This window comes from Pygocentrus nattereri, chromosome 11 (genome assembly GCF_015220715.1).
Source record: "Pygocentrus nattereri isolate fPygNat1 chromosome 11, fPygNat1.pri, whole genome shotgun sequence".
NCBI classification, from domain to species: Eukaryota; Metazoa; Chordata; class Actinopteri; order Characiformes; family Serrasalmidae; genus Pygocentrus; species Pygocentrus nattereri.
Genome location: NC_051221.1, coordinates 30,710,419 through 30,726,283, shown reverse-complemented (window position 1 = coordinate 30,726,283; position 15,865 = coordinate 30,710,419). Strand labels below are relative to the sequence as shown.

Here is a 15,865-nt window from a genome sequence, read left to right as displayed (position 1 = left end):
CCACCCCGTCAGTGTTACTGCGGTGCTGAGAATGATCCACCACCCAAATAATACCTGACCATTGAAGAACAGGGTAAAAGGGGGCTAACAAAGTGTGCAAATAAAAAGATGGACTACAGTGACGGTAGAACTTAAAAGTACACCTATATGGTAAGTGGAGCTGATAAACGGGACAAAACTGATAAAAGGGTGTTGAGACCAGGTATGAAAAAAGACCAGGTAAAAGTAGCCAATGCAACCCAACACAATGCTAGTGATACCCTAAATAAACTATATATATATATATATATATAGATGGGCAGGCAGTCCGTCCTGTTTGCGGTCGCCTGTGCTCACATCCATGTGTGATCCGGTTCCGCAGTTTGTTGGCCTGTCCGGGGCTGCACTCCTCCCAGTTCAATCCGAGTGGAGCCTCAATCCGGGCTTTGCACCAGCTCCCCTGCCTGTCCTGCTGCTTACATTGTATCAGTCTCTCGCCTCCGAGAGCTGCAAACAGCCATTAAGATCATGTTAGAGATTCAGTGAAAAGCAAGCGGAGGAATCCGGCGGTATGAAAACCTCCTGAATCATCGGAATTTATTCCCCTCCAGATCCAGAGGTGACCTGCTGCGTTTTTGGAAGCGGGCTTGGGGGAGAGGAGAGCGGAGCGGAGCTGAACGGGAAATGCCCGGTGCAGCCGGTGTTGTTCAGTTTTCAACGGGATCTCAGCGTGTGATGGCCGCGGTCCAGTAGGCTGGCCTCTCCGCTGCCCGGACCTTGCTTTGCCTCTGTGGATTTGAGTGGAGCACGCTGGCTGATCTGTCTGCATAATCCAGCGATTCCGAGCTCCGTTTATTTTAGTTTTTTTCTTTACCACCGGGATCTATGGAGTGCACATAAACACCAGCTGGATTGGGGTCTGTCGGCGGGGTAAGCAGCTGTATTTGATGCTTTTTTATGTACAGGAATGTATTTCTCCCACTTTTGGTCGAGGGAGCCCGGTCAACAATCGTTAGCAGACTAGCTGCTCACGGCTAACGAGCTAGCCGACATTAGCACGCTAGCAGGCTAGCTGGGAATCCGCGCTACCAGCATTTCTGTCCTCATGTTTCGTGCGGCTGAAAATCCCTTTGTTTGGGCAACTTGGGAGGTTTTTCGTTTGAGCAGACAGTCGGACCATGTGCGAGTGCTGCCTTGCGTGTTTGGGCAGTGCTGTTTACCGTGGCTATCATCTTTGTTTGACGCCTTCGGTGTCCCTGCATGTGTATTTGATGCTTGTCTGTTAGCTAGCTGCGGGGAAATAAAGACACACACGGGGCCGCTTATTCTGCTGACGCCTGGACATAAACATGAGTTTATGGTGCTCACTTGGGTGTCCAGGAGTGTCCCCTATTCAGTCAGCGAGTGTGTAAAAGCGCCGAGGAGCAGACTTCGCGACTGTTAGACTAATGTCGGGGGAGTCCGTTGCCCTTGGCTTTGTCACATTTGGTTATGGCTGAGTTAGCTGTAGCTAGCTCTGCTAGGACACCCTGCCAGCGTGTGCTGTTTGGTACAGGAGAGACAGAGAGAGATACGGAGGGAGAGAGAGGAGTGCATGTTCACCCACTTAGCTCCTAAGAGCCTGCACTGATTTACAGGGCAGCCGTGGCTCGCTGCCCTTCTGCCTTGCCTTTCCTCCGTAACACTAGTCTCACGTGTGTGTGCCCTGAAAGTCACAGCTCCCGGGTTATTTGTAGTGACCCCGATGACTCCTGTTCAAACAGCTAGCCAGCTAACTAGCATGCCCTCCTGAATATAATCCGGAGAGCTAACTAGGCCCCCAGAGCAGAGCAGCGAGGCACGGCGTTCACAAAACACGTTACAGATTAAGACAGGCGATTATTGTGTACTGCTGAGCCAAAATCTGGCTGGATAAATGGTGTGGATTCTTTTACCTCCTGCAACCCAAAATAGTCATAAACGTTTACATCTTCTTCAGCTTTATATGCCAATGACCTGCGGTCATTACTATCTTCACATCAAGCACAGGTCAGGCGAGCTGCTGCATCCTGAAACTGCAGTACATTACAGTTTGCTCTGTTTTCCACACGGTCACGGAAAGTGTCTTAAACACTTCCCACCAACGTGTCTGTCTTGCAGATTGTGACTGGCCCTGTTAGATTTTGAAGTGCAGACGCCAAAAACTGGAGCAGGATTGTGCTTCACTTCCATTTTGTAGATCGTTGTGTTAGAAGTGGGCGATACAGCAAAACTTTAAGAAGTTTTCGCAATAAATAATATTTCAGGATATGTAGTTTGGAAAAGTAAAAAAAAGTGAGATTTTAAAATGTAACAAAAACTTTGGATCCAATAATTTAGGTTAAACATTTCACCTCCTGCACTGCACTAAACCCTGTTATAGGACTAATGACGCTGTCTGTGAAATCTAACATGCAGCTCTAAAGTGTGCTAAGTACTGACGATATCCACAATATGCTCAGACAAACGGATGATGATGATGATAAATATTGTCATATTGCTCAGCCCTGCGTTGTATGCAGGGGTGCACCGATATGGGAACTGTGGGGGGCCTGTGTCAGTACCTGAGGTTTTTCATGTACCATGTCCGGTGATGCTAATACATGCACTAGGGCTGGGCAGTACAGTGTACTTCCCTGAACATATTGTGCATGTCATCAAAGAGCACTGACTAACTGCGTGTTTTATTGCAAAGTGAGCATAACTAGACCTGTTCAACTGGATTTACTGTTTGCAATGCATTGAATACAAACTGCTGTAGTTGTACATTTATTATTAATATCTTTTTATATGTGGCAGTATAGGTTCTATTTTGCCTGTTCCAGCTTATACAATCTCAGAAAAATGAAATATTGTGATGCATATCGCATCATAAAAATAAAAGTAAAATGTGTCGTGATGTAATATTTGTGCTGTGTTGCCCACCCCTGACATGCACATGCAGTGTAGAAAGTGAGATCCAAAATTTCTTGATTCTGCTGAGCTCTACAAATATATCATTTATCTCTATGGGGGTACAAATGCATTAACCTAAATCGCATGCAGACATTTTACCACAGTAGCCCAGGAGTGTTTCAACATTCTGTTCTGGAGTGAAACTGAATGTCATCAGATATTGATTTGAAAGTTCAGTCACATCTAAACTTGCTGGTAATTTTTCAAAGCAAATATCTGCCCATACCGATGGGGTTCTGGTATTGCACATCCCTAATTTTAACAGTATGCTTATGTATGGTTTGCGTTGCGTAACTGTAAAAAGGTGAAAATGATGAATAGTTATTACGAATAGCTATTAATGAACGTCTGCTCTCATTGGACTATTTTGGGCCTCAGGAGTTCCCCCTGCCTGACATGCAAGAACATCAAGTATACTTTGACTAAACTGTGGCTCTCTGCAGGCAATAGTGTATATTCAGAGATGTAGCCCTGTTTACATCAGTAAATGTTCACGTTTAGCCGTGAGGGACGACTTTGTTAGAGTTGGAGGGTTAGTGTTTTCCAGCCCATGGTCTCACAAGAGATTCTGACTTCTAGAATGACATTTTCTTGACAAAGTTTCAACCTAGTAATTATGGTGACACTTGAATATCCCCCCCAGTAAGAAGCTCGTAATTATGGTAATTCCAAGATGAGTTCCCAATCACAATGCTCTCTGAATTTTCAAAGCCCAGTTTCCATTGCTAAGAGACTCACGCCAATCTTATGTGCAGTCGTATGGAGTTGACACGTGCTAGCATTGAGATAATACTGCAGGCAAAATACGTCCATTGGGTCACAACATGTGTTTTCTTCTGTCTCTTTTAAACGTGATTCACATTATTTGCAAGTTTATAAAATTGAAGCTTTTGAAATGCAGGGTATATCAGGAAGGTGTAATTTACATTTTTGTGTGGTAATGCATGTAGGATTGGGTGATATGGCCTGGTGTTTATCATAATGGAATGTGGGGGGGCAAATTGCAAGAAAGCATTCACAGACCTTGAGCTAACCATGTGTTGCAAATGCATTTACAGGACAGCTTTAATTTAGCAAGATGCTGAAAATGAATTCTTTCTTGATATATGGTTCCTTTTTTTTCTTCTTCAGAAGATTTCAGACCATTGGATTTGGTGTTTTCATGCCTGGGAATCCTATTGAAGTCCTCTGTATTATAAATCAATATAGGGATGCAACAAATGGCATTTATTAGTTGTTATCACCTTTAGCTTCTGCAGTATTTCTAATGGAGAAGGCTGGAGTATGCAGCAACTGTGGGGGGAAAAAAAGGACAGTGTTCTCTTTAGTTGCAGTCTGTGTGTATTGTGTTGTATCTGTATGTCTTTCTCTTCCTCTTTGGAGAGGAGATTCTAATGTTGTTAGTCTTGTAGGGTTGTTTGAGGTGGCCTTTTGGTAGGCCTGTGACAGTTATTGCGTAAATGCCTCCCTGCAGTTATTTAAGCTGACCACAATTATTTTCCACAGTTGTTAGCAGCCTTATGTTTATGTCACAACAAGCAGAATGTGAATCATGTGCACTTCCATCTGTTGAGTTGAAGGAAGTATGTGTAAATAAAAGAAAAAAGGAAATCTAAATTGAGACAGGTCATGGATTTTAATGAAAACAAAAGTCCTAACATCTGACTGGTGCTATATCACCTTTAGAGGGCAGCACAGAGTAATGTTTGTTTATTTGAGCTCAAGCTGTTCTTGGTTTCTGTTGAGTTTTGACAGGTAAGAGATGAAACTGATGATCAGCTAATTGGACCACTTTTGTACTTTTAATAGCCACATACAGCGAACAAAAAAGACAGCAATCACACTTAAATACGTGACCTTTATTTGTCATTTCAATATGTAATAATTGTGCCCAGCCTACCTGTTGGCAGTCCCATTCATAGTGAACAACAGGCTAGCAGGCTGCTTAGGAAATTGACGGGGATATAACAACACATGTAATTTTATGTTTTAAAATTTCTTGATCCTGTTGAGCTCTAATTATACACTTCAGAAAGATAAGAGCTCTCAAGCAGAACTTTTCCAGGCTCACACCTGGCATCTAACCAAATACACCCAAAAATGCAACTCCTGGAATTCATAAGAGACGTATTAGTCTCTCCCTCCCTGACATTGACCTGCACAAAAAACAGTAAGTGGGAGACCTTTGGAGGGAAGGAGCATATTGACAGTACAGTTTTGATATTTGTTACTGTTTTGAATGTTAATTTTTGGGCTGACATCTTTATAAACTCAAAGTCTGATGATGTACACTAGATTTGTTTTATTTGACATTTACGTAGGATCCTGCCAGTATTCATTCATCTTGGCTGCAAAATCTGCACGCATGAATTTTTCCTGAACTCAAAAGGATAAAAACGTTCTTTCCCTGTTGTTTCTGATTGTTTTGCCATACATTCACGCCAACCTATTCTATCACATTCCAGACCAAAGAGAAGTTGAAATGCTCACGTAGTTTGGAATATTGTCCAGAGTGCTGAACATGAATACATAATGGTGGTGATTTATGGTTTAAGGAAACTATTTGGCATCTTTTTGTGAACAGAATTGTTATCCTGTACTAATTACAGGGCTCATCAGTATTTGCCTCTGAAAATTCCATCCTCCCCAGATAATACAGTATGAATGTTATCATTGTTTTAAGAAAACCTTGCATGAACAAAGTGGTGTGTGTGTGTGTGTGTGTATGTATGTATGTATGTATATGTGTATATATATATGTGTGTGTGTATATGTGTGTGTGTGTGTATATATATATATATATATATATATATATATATATATATATATATATATATATATATGTATGTGTATATATATATATATATATATATATACATACATACATACATACACACACACACACACACACACACACACACACACACACACACACACACACACTACTCAAAAAAATAAAGGGAACACTTAAGCAACACGATATAACTCCAAGTAAATCAAACTTCTGTGAAATCAAACTGTCCGCTTAGGAAGCAACACTGACAATCAATTTCACAGCTGTTGTGCAAATGGAATAGACAACAGGTGGAAATGAATGGCAATTAGCAAGACACACTCAATAAAGGAGTGGTTCTGCAGGTGGGGACCACAGACCACTTCTCAGTACCTTTCTGCTTTCTGGATGATGTTTTGCTCACTTTTGAATGTTGGTGGTGCTTTCACACTCGTGGTAGCATGAGACGGACTCTACAACCCACACAAGTGGCTCAGGTAGTGCAGCTCATCCAGGATGGCACATCAATGCGAGCTGTGGCAAGAAGGTTTGCTGTGTCTGTCAGCATAGTGTCCAGTGGCTGGAGGCGCTACCAGGAGGCAGGCCAGTACACCGGGAGACGTGGAGGAGGCCTTAGGAGGGCAACAACCCAGCAGCAGGACCACTACCTTCGCCTTTGTGCAAGGAGGAACAGGAGGAGCACTGCCAGAGCCCTGCAAAATGACCTCCAGCATTCCACAAATGTGCACGTGTCTGCACAAACGGTTAGAAACCGACTCCATGAGGATGGTATGGGGGCCCGATGTCCACAGATGGGGGTTGTGCTCACAGCCCAACACCGTGCAGGACGCTTGGCATTTGCCAGAGAACTCCAGGATTGGCACATTCGCCACTGGCGCCCTGTGCTCTTCACAGATGAAAGCAGGTTCACACTGAGCACATGTGACAGATGTGACAGAGTCTGGAGACGCCGTGGAGCGTGATCTGCTGCCTGCAACATCCTTCAGCATGACCGGTTTGGCAGTGGGTCAGTAATGGTGTGGGGTGTCATTTCTTTGGATGGCCGCACAGCCCTCCATGTGCTCGCCAGAGGTAGCCTGACTGCCATTAGGTACCGAGATGAGATCCTCAGACCCCTTGTGAGACCATATGCTGGTGCGGTTGGCCCTGGGTTCCTCCTAATGCAGGACAATGCTAGACCTCATGTGGCTGTAGTGTGTCAGCAGTTCCTGCAAGATGAAGGCATTGAAGCTATGGACTGGCCCGCCCGTTCCTCAGACCTGAATCTGATTGAGCACATCTGGGACATCATGTCTCGCTCCATCCTCCAACGCCACGTTGCACCACAGACTGTCCAGGAGTTGGCTGATGCTTTAGTCCAGGTCTGGGAGGAGATCCCTCAGGAGACCATCTGCCACCTCATCAGGAGCATGCCCAGGTGTTGTAGGGAGATCATACAGGCATGTGGAGGCCACACACAATACTGAGCCTCATTTTGACTTGTTTTAAGGACACTACATCAAAGTCGGATCAGCCTGTAGTGTGTTTTTCCACTTTAATTTTGTGTGTGACTCCAAATCCAGGCCTCCATTGGTTAATAAATTTGATTTCCATTGATGATTTTTGTGTGATTTTGTTGTCAGCAAATGCAACTCTGTACAGAACAAAGTATTCAATGAGTGTTTCATTCATTCAGATCTAGGATGTGTTATTTGAGTGTTCACTTTATTTTTTTGAGCAGTGTGAATGAATGAATGAATGAATGAATGAGAGATGCTGGAAGAAAAGCTTGTATCTCCAATTTCTCCACCAAAAGAAATGGACAAAAACTCTGATTCCATTGACTTTAAAAACTTCAAAAGTAAAGTGTTGTTTTTTTTTTTTTCTTTCTTTCTTCTCTTGTAAAATTATCATTTTGGAGATACAAGGTTTTGTTTGTTTGTGTGTGTATATCTATGTGTGTGTGTGTGTGTGTGTGTATACACACACACACACATGGGGCAGATGTCTCAAATACTCATTATAGCCTGTTCCCTAGTTTAGTCAAGAAAACAGTACATTTATCCAAATGAGCTACCTGCTCTGTTTTTATGCTGTACAGTGCTGCAGGTGATTTAAAGTGTAGAAACCAATTAATCTGATGTTAGAAGACAATAATCTGATGTCTTGAGACACTGCAGTCGTGAGCTGCTTCTCATGTATGAAAACATTCACGACACCATTATTCGCATCAGTTAGCTGTCAGATTTGATAGGTCACTGAAATCACTTTGGCATTAGGCTCCGTTACGGCTCAGATTTACCCAGCAAAGCTTCCTGAAGATAAATGGCCTGGTACAGATTTCTGCTCTGCTGTTGAGTGCAGCAAGGTGATGTGAGGATAAGGTCTGCTAAGTCACTCTCTCTCGCACTGACATTTTGTTATCATGCTGTTCTTTGGCTGGAGCCCAAGTGGTTTCTGGTGCAGTGGAAGAGCAAGCAAGAAGATTGTGGACCTTTTTTACCCCGTGTTTTTAGTGAGAATGACTTTCCTGCTGTGAGAGTGCTGCCAGCGTGCAGGTGACACTGAAATGAGAGGTAGTTCTTGTCCTCAGTGGATGGTTTTACTTTTATTCTACACCAGAGCACTTTCATACCGCCCTGAATGATACAACTTTCGTCTTGGAATAATGGTAGCATGAAATAGTACTCGCTCCATGTTCAGGTGGCTTGGTTTTCGTGCATTTTTCACATTCAGGTTCTTTTTGTGGGTTGCAGTGGTGAGAAGAGCAGGTGAGTGAAAGGAGCATCATCTGTTTGGTGCTTGAAAATGACTTGGAACACATAAATAAGTCATCAAAGAACGGTTTGAGGACCTCAGAGGTTTAGAAGGGCTGTTCAAACATCAGCTCCTTTGTGCTGCTGTGGCAGGCCGTGGAATAAACAGTTTGAAAACCCACTTGTTGTCAAGCTCTTTTGTATGGAGGCCAACATTTCTCTTTCAGTGAGAGTTAAATCTGTAACCACTGGAAACATTTGGTTGCAGTCATTTCTGTTTGCCTATAAGGACATTTCACACACAGGTTTTGTAGAGCATTGTAAAGCTTTCTCGAATACAAACATCTTTTATTTTTCCAGTTTGCTGTCTGCGCGTGTCAACTACCCTGTTTTGGTTTGCGGTTTGGCATAATTTATGGCGCTATGGTAGACCAGCCCAGTTTAGGTTCTTCAGAATGCTTGTCAAAAGCATTAGGCCTGTGACATTCCTGTTTTTGTTAAGCTGACTAACCTTGAAGTCAGTGTGTGTTTCGTTGCTGTTCTTTGTCAGCGTGTTTCTGTATTTTGACTTGTAGGCAGACACTGATGAGACACAAGACGTGAGCTGCAGAGAGAACCGTAAACATGGATTCTCTAGAAACAGTAGAAAGATTAGTGAAAACAATCTTTTGTGGCAATCTAGCTGCATGATTAAGGGATAGCTTTGTGGACACAGATTAAGCTCAACTTTTGACTAAACTGTAATGTTAGTGGTGGCTCACTATTAAAATACAATTTAGTTTAGTCTTGGGCTTAATCTAGGACTGGGAAACTGGTCAGATTTTTACTGAACAGCCAATAGAATAAAAAACAAGCAGAACTACTGTCAAATTGATGGGCTGAAAAATGTCTTCAGTCTATGACGTTTGTTTTGCAGTTCTAGCTTGAGATGGATCAGTAGACTATGCATTGATATCGGCCATTACTTCTCTAAGTGAAGTGCTGATCAGTAATGTAAAACATATGAGCCATATTTCGCCTGAGGCACTAGAATAACTGCTGCGCTCAAGTTGGAATGAGAAGATTTGAACAGGAAGTTGGTGAGTAGGAAGCCAACTTCAGCCTTGTCGAATGTTTCACTAATGAAAACTAATGAAAACACTTTTCCTAAGGTATATAATTACATGTTTGGCTCCTATTTTGCCGTTTATTAATTGTGGTTTCTGGGGATTCGTTTGTTAGCACATCTGCTGTTTCACAGAATGAATCGGTCAGTATTTGCAGTAGCAAGTTTAACTTTAGATTTTGTCCTGAATGTTTGTCCAATGTTTGCAAAAGAAACATTGTCCAATATTGTACAAAAAAATGTCACTTGCTTTGGCAGTGCACGGACATGAGTTTAAAGAGAGAGGCTTCTGAAGGAGCATTGGCAGGAGGGGTGTATTTGGTTTTCTACTGAGTTCAAATATCAACCGTTCAAATATCAACTGTCAACGGTATGGGCTATTGGCTGATTCTGCTGAAAGGCCACGATCAGTATTGGCTCAAATCAATGACTTCCCTGAAAGGGTGAAGATAAAAGTAAGGGATGTGCATTCTGACTAATTTTGATATTAGAGTATCTGCACGAGTTTGTTAATGAATATCTGATTAACTGCGAGGAAAAACATTGACAAAAAAGAGGAGGAAGGCATGATCGTGTTAAACTTTTTACTTTTTATTATTATTTATTTATTTGTTAGTATTTATTAATATCCTTTTGATTATTCGAAAGCAGGTTAGGGGGATTGGTGTGTTTTCATGTTGGATGTGTAACAGAGGCTGCCTCCTCACATTGGACTCGTTTTTTTGCTCAGTGGACAATGTGCCAACATGTTCTCTGTCAGAGAAATATATCTTCAGTTTCTGAACCTTGCTAACGTCAGCTACAGTATTAAGGCTACTTAGCAAAAAGGCCACGTTACACCTGCCTTTTTTAGTCTTTGTCTTTAACAGCTCGTCTTTCACAACTCGTGTTTCAGAGCAGCAGACTACAACAAAATACACTTGCAAATATGAGCAGAACTATGTTTCACTGAGTTGTCCGCCTGTATATTTTATGTCTTCCCACAATGAAGCGTAATGAATACCCAAATGGGGATTTCACTTCTCTAATCCTGGTGCCTCCTAAGTTCAAGTAGTTGTATTTTGTGTTCCTGGATGTGCTCTGTGGTTATTTTAAAAGGCGTAGTCTGAATAAGATCCTTCAGAAAATAACAGCACATCAGAATAAATGACATACTGATGCGCATGAGACCTGAATTCAGGGAAATGCAGAAAAAAGCAGGTAATAAATGGTGAGTCTAAGGTTAGACATTCAGTGCCAATACATCTATGGAATCCCACTTCAAGTATAGAGTTCTACCTCTTCTCAGTGTTCAGGGCTGCTCTCTCTTTTAGTTTCTGTTTAGTGTTTTCCATGATTTAGACCACGATTTTTAACTTAAATATACAGCCAAACAGGTGTCCGTATGATCATCTCGGTCAATTTCCCTTCTTTCCTCTGAATCCCAACATTTAATTGAGCTTTCACAGTATTATGCTAATGGAATATCAAAAGTAATGTAACTGATACGGTTTTTTAGTTTTCTTTTTTTCCCCCCTCAAATAACCCAGTGATCGCTTTAGCTGGGCAAATGAAGTCATTTTTATGTGGTTCTCACAGATTGATATGAACTTCCTCATAGATTGTGTGGACATGAATGTCATCATGTGTAGTTGTGTACTCGCCTTAGTGGGATCTGGATTAGTGTTAATTCCTTCTGCCCTTTTCAGCCTTCAGTATGGAATAATTTAGATGTAGCCTAGCTGCTGTGTTGTATTAAAGTAGCTGCTGCTGCTTCTTGGGCTCTTAGTCCGATTAGTTAGACTAAATGTGCTTGTGCTGCAGCCACTGACCTGCAGCTGAACCAGCGTGCTGACAGGCGAGTGAATGACAGTGAGACATACAGGGGGAGAATGCAGACAAAGAGGGGAAGAAGTAGGAAAGGGGGAATTAGAATCGAGGGGATTTTCGAATTTTTCTGTTTTATATTACCTTCATATTACATTCCTGCCTAACAGCACACCTTGATTGTCAGGTGAAATGGTTTTGAAACATGCTAGTGCTGCTGCTTGCAGAAGTGTCATACTGTAATCAGCTATATTGGTGCAGTCAGTTATGGTGTCATAAGTGTGATCATGCTTAGTCAAACTACAGTAAAAGTCATGAAAGTGATTGAATAATTGTTGATAAAATCCAAAGGCTGATGGATTTTGTGCTGCTATTTGAATTTGACAGCTCTGTCTGTGTGACTTGCTTTTATTTGGATCGTAAAAATGTGATCCTGTGGACATGTCTTTTTAATATAATGGGCACACTTGGCAGAGTGGCTGAGTAGTCACTTATAGCTTCATTAAAATGGCCTATCATCTTACTCTTAGGATTTTTGGCTGGGCCATATGACATTTGAGTAGAATAAGGAGTTTCTCAAACTCTCCCAACACTCAAGCTATGGGGAGACTTGCTGTCTTGAGGAAAAAGGCTGAAAGCTTACCTTCGCCCACCATTGCGATATATTTATATATTTTTGAATCATTTTTGTCAGTTTTCCAGCTTGCTTCTCTGACCGTAAATGGCAGATGGTGTGAAATCATGCTGTGGCTGCTTTCTGCTCTCAGCTTATCTGCCTCTCTCTCACAGTGCATTTGGTCAGGTCTTGTCAACTTGTAAAGCTGAACATTTCTGAGATTACTACCAAGAAGTTGCACTTGCTGACAGTACGAGTAGTGAGCCTGACCAAGTTATGATCTTGGACACTTGGGGAAAGAGTACCAGGTTACCACTTAACCTCAGATTGTCATCACAGTGTGGGAAATGACTACCTGTTATAGCGCACTTCCACCAAACGAGTACAGCTGCAAGTCCGTTATCACGTATTTTGTAGTCATTTCCATTCCTTTGTGACCTGTACTGTAGCTGAGTACTCGTACTGAATAAGGTAACCCTTCTTGATTGGGGGTGGTCAGTCATCCCAAAATTGCCATGTGTCATCTCTTGAGTCATCACTACCCACGTTTACATGCAGCCTAATACGTCTGATTGAGGCCATTCGCAATACAGTTTCTTTCCGATTGAATGAGGTGGGTAAACCTCTAAATAATCCATAAAATAATAATGATTAAATAATTAAACGCCTGAATCCGATTACACGCCAATCGGAATGTGTAAGTACGTTCTGCGCATGCGCGTCGCGTCATAGCGAAAGGTTTATACCATTCAGCATGGCGGAGCTGAAACTGGTCTGCAGAGGAGACGGAGTTTCTGCTCTGAGCTTGAAAAGACGGCGGTGGGACGGACGTCCAGATTATATGTCTCAGCACGACGTCTTCCTCTCACAGCTTCCTTTATTAAGTACATGTGAAGGACGTTTTTCTGAGTCTGACGTCATTTTAAAGCAATTACAAACACAAGCGCGCCAACTGGAAACTCATCCCACGCCGACTGGACCTCACGTGATGTTTGCTGTCATGGTAACGTTTACTCTCAGCGCTGCTCCACGCATGCACGTCATTTTGCATCGGATTACTTGTAGCGAGCATGAAAACGAAGATTTTCCATTAGACTGTTGAATAGACTGAGCATATAAACACCTCAGTCTGAATCTGTAATCGGAATGTATTCAATCGGATTGCCAAAAATCTTTGCATGTAAACACGACCAGGTTACAGTCCGTTCTGGATTCAGATTAGCTACTGCATGTTTCCCTACAAAGAGAGTATAATTAGTTATCCTGGTAGTTGGCCTGGTTAAGTTGAGTTAGTGCAGCTCTGTGTGTGAAGTATTAAACTACGAATTGAGTGATTTTTATTTTTGCTAGTAATTTGCAAGTCTATACTACTTTCAAATGATCAAACCTAAAAAAATATATCCTGATATATATTATATGCCAAGAAAATGTCTGTCATGATACTGGGTTTTTTCCGTAGTGCCCACCCTTAGCTAGGGCCTTTTGCACACCCTTTAGAGTAACAAGTAGCAGAGTTTTGATTTGATTTGAGCTTCTTGATTTCAAAACTTCAAGACAAGTGTATTGTTCACGTGATGAATTTGTGACCACACGAAAGCTAACTTGAAATGTATGTCTAACCTGTTGAGCTGACCAATGCACAGATCTGTGGAATCCTCAAATCCACCTCTCCCCCGCTGAGCATGAGGTAGCGTTTCGAGTGGAGATGCCAGCGAAATAGTGAACAAGTTTTGAAGGTCGTTCCCCAAGTTTTTGTTGGCATGACTTGAACTGAAAAAGAATGAACCTGTCGTACAATCAAGATCAAGCAGCCGGAAACCTTTTAGAGATCTGGTATCCTTCTTGTTTTGCAACATGTTTTTGATAAGATTTTAGAACAGCGTATTTAAGGTGATTGTTTATTCAAACAGTTTTAACACACACCATCATAGCTGTGTTGTATTCTCATGTTGGGAATGATCTTGAAATGCTAGTCACAGCACTCCTCTTTACTTTGTACTAGTAACACCTTTACATCAGCATCGTCTCTTTTGTTCTACGCTGAGTGAGATATGGACAATGACCTAATGAAAAAGTGGAGTGCGTGCTATGCAGAATTAACCTGCTTTACCACAGCTGCACAAGTGCAATAAAGGGTCACTTATAGTTGCAAATCCTGAAAGGAGAACAGTACAGTGTAAGTACTTTTGCAAGTGCTAAACAGTTCTGACAAGAGAACGGAGGCTAGGGTTATGAGTAAATATGAAAAGTAAAGCAAAAGCAGTGCTAGACCTACAGAGTTATACATGCTACATCAGGAGCAGAATACTTTATTGATCCCAGTGGGAAATTGCAGATCACTGAGGTTGCAGTTATTACACCTGCACTCTTAGCCTCTGATGCACCAGTTACACATGCACAGAATGTCTAATATCTGTTGAACTTTAAGCCAGCCACAACTCATTTTGTGAGGTCTGTTCTGGTTGGCTGTCCGCATGCCTTTCCTATTGGCAAACAAATTCGTTTGGGATGTTGATGGCATCTGGTAAAGTTATTCAGGGTTTTTTAGGCATTTGGTTGTACTTAACTGATGTCCTTGTGTTTGCCGAGGCATACTGATGTTTCTCCTGTGGGTTTGCTTTTCCTGTAGCCCCATTTGAAAAATCTGTCCCTACACGTCACACAGACAACATTCTGTAGTTAATTATTTTGTATGTCAGTCAAACACCACTTCCTAGCAAAGTATGCCGTTCTCGGCCTTGTTGCACAACAAAACTGACCAGACTCTGTTGAAGGATAGACATCTGGCTTGCGAGACTATTACACCTGTAACGGTTACTTGCACTACTGCATTGGATGAAAGCTTCCCTGCGCACACACAGCAAATTCAATTAAATAATGCAAATGCGTTTCAACCAGCATAAGCTATTTAACTCCCTGAATTGCAGACTTATTTTGTCAGTTATTAATCTTAAGACATTACTCGGTAACTACTAAAGCTTATGAATGGTTGGGTACAGTCATTATTAGTTATTTTGCTTCTGATCCATCTAACCGTGTTTTTGTGCTTTTTGTGGTTCGTTGAATTATTAGCTAGGTGGAATAAACAAATTAAAATAGTTAATCCTTCTGAATTAATCGACTGAGTTTTGAGGCAAATCTGAAGTACAATTTAAGACAGACCTTCCAAGGAATAAAAGGCCTGTTTTTCAGGAAGTCTGTGTTGTCCATATACATAGGGTCACTGGTGTGATATGTCAGGTATGGAGACTGTAATTGCTTTTTGTGATGAATCAAGAAATGCCTTTGAAGGAAAGAGGTGGAAAATCACTTCTAATAAAGTCAGCCTATTTGTGGGATAAAACCCGCCCCTAGGTTGGGGGAGGGGAGATGGTGTGCAATGATGCAACACCTCGAAGCAGCTTGGGGTTAAGTGGCTGGCCTAAGGGCACACCGACTGTGGTCAGTGGAAGGACACTTGAACTGACAGCTTTCCACTTCCAGGTCTGAGTGTCTGGCTCCTCACACTGGAATCAAATGAGGAACAGGCTCCACCCAACTGTATTCTGCTTCCTGTTGTAAAGCCTTTGTTATACTTTGTATTATGTTATAGCTTGTTATTAATACAGTAGAAAGACATTTGATAAGTAGAACGCAGCAGTTTTATTGCTGAGTGATATATTGTCTATACTAACATGCTGTGACGTTGACATTGGCCTTTCAGTTTTAGAGATACTTTTAGTTGGAGAGGCATGTTATGCCAAAAATATCATCGATGCACAATGTACATCACGATATTTAGTTTTTATGAGATGATATTAATAATAATAATAATAATAATAATAATAATAATAATAATAATAATAATATTTTATTAT

General features: G+C 41.7%; 1 protein-coding gene across 1 annotated transcript in view; it reads left to right on the top strand.

Annotated features, from left to right (window-relative positions):
• Window positions 1-440: 440 nt before the first annotated feature.
• znf609a (zinc finger protein 609a) overlaps window positions 441-15,865 on the top strand; it is a 108,365-nt gene continuing 92,940 nt past the window's right edge. Inside the window, exon 1 of the mRNA XM_017725267.2 lies at window positions 441-909. The gene's annotated coding sequence lies outside the window, so the exon portion shown is untranslated. The remainder of the gene's footprint in view (window positions 910-15,865) is intronic.